This window comes from Bos mutus, chromosome 1, assembly GCF_027580195.1.
Source record: "Bos mutus isolate GX-2022 chromosome 1, NWIPB_WYAK_1.1, whole genome shotgun sequence".
NCBI classification, from domain to species: Eukaryota; Metazoa; Chordata; class Mammalia; order Artiodactyla; family Bovidae; genus Bos; species Bos mutus.
In genome coordinates this window covers 124,706,665-124,707,884 of record NC_091617.1, presented here as the reverse complement: position 1 = coordinate 124,707,884, position 1,220 = coordinate 124,706,665, and positions in this window count along the sequence as shown.

The window sequence follows — 1,220 nt, the reverse complement described above, 5'->3', positions numbered from 1 at the left end:
GGCGACCCTTGAACTAATGATGTCAACATGTTTTAAATCAAGGATTATGATGAATCCAACTCTGTGCACTCAAGTTCCACTGGAAATAAGTATTTGCTGAAAAAATGAGTGAGTGAGTGGATCTTGGTGCCCAGTGGTAGGCGTTCCCCAGGGGTGAAGCTGTGGGTCCACAGGGACACAGACAGGCCTGGCCAGATACTGGCCAGGTAACCCAGCCTTACGCTGTCTCCCAATTCAGACTACAGAGGAAGGTCTGGGAAGACCTCTCTGCCACATTCCACAGACTGGGCACTGGGCCTACAGCACCCCAGAATGTTAGACCTCCTCTCTGTCCAGGATTAGGTAAATGCTACAGCAAGTTTCCAGCAGCAGTTTCCTTCCCACATCCCAGACAGCAGAGAGTAGACTGAGGAGCCTCATAGAAAAGACTCAATTGCAGTAAATTCAACAGTGAGCTGAAATTAAGGCTAGCCTTGAAATTAAGGCTAGCCCTGACTGGCTCCTCTGGCCATTCTAACATGACTTCTAACATGTCTCGGTCATTACTTTTTACAGGGATATGTGGATTAAAACAATTGAAAGGACTTCCTGAACCAATGTGGGAAGGGAAGGGAAGGGATTATCATGTTTTTGGATGTCATTAGTGACGAAGTTTGGCATTAATCATGACATGGTGCAAAATGGTAAATTATTTGCAAGCAAGGAGAGGGTGGAGTTGCTGGAACCTGTAAATTGATGTCAGCTGAGCATTCCCTGTGGGGATGTCGGGCAAAAGGATTTACTATTTTGCCAACTTTGGAAAAGTGTTACAGAATTGCAGACAAAATCGTTTCTTTGCAAACAATAGTTTTAAAAGGGGTCCTTACATCAAATAACTGCAATTCACTGAGCTTTCTGAGTAACCACAAAGCCAGGGACAAAATTTTAAATATTAGAAAATTTTTTTCTCAGGACCAAGTTGAATACTAATCTCGAGATTTCCTTGCCTTCCAACTCCCTCTCTTCCACTCTTTCATGTGTCAGTATCATGCCAGTTTTGTGGGGAAAGAGCGGAGGGAAGAAGGGAGAGGGGTAGAGACAGCAGGGGAAGGGAAGTGGGTGGGCCCAGAAATGGAGAGATGGGAAGTCATTCCATGAAACTCTCACTATCTGTAAACAGGGCTTAAAAACCTCTGTCTATCCTGACGTGCTCCCAGGGGAAATGCCACTCTGCTTGAGAA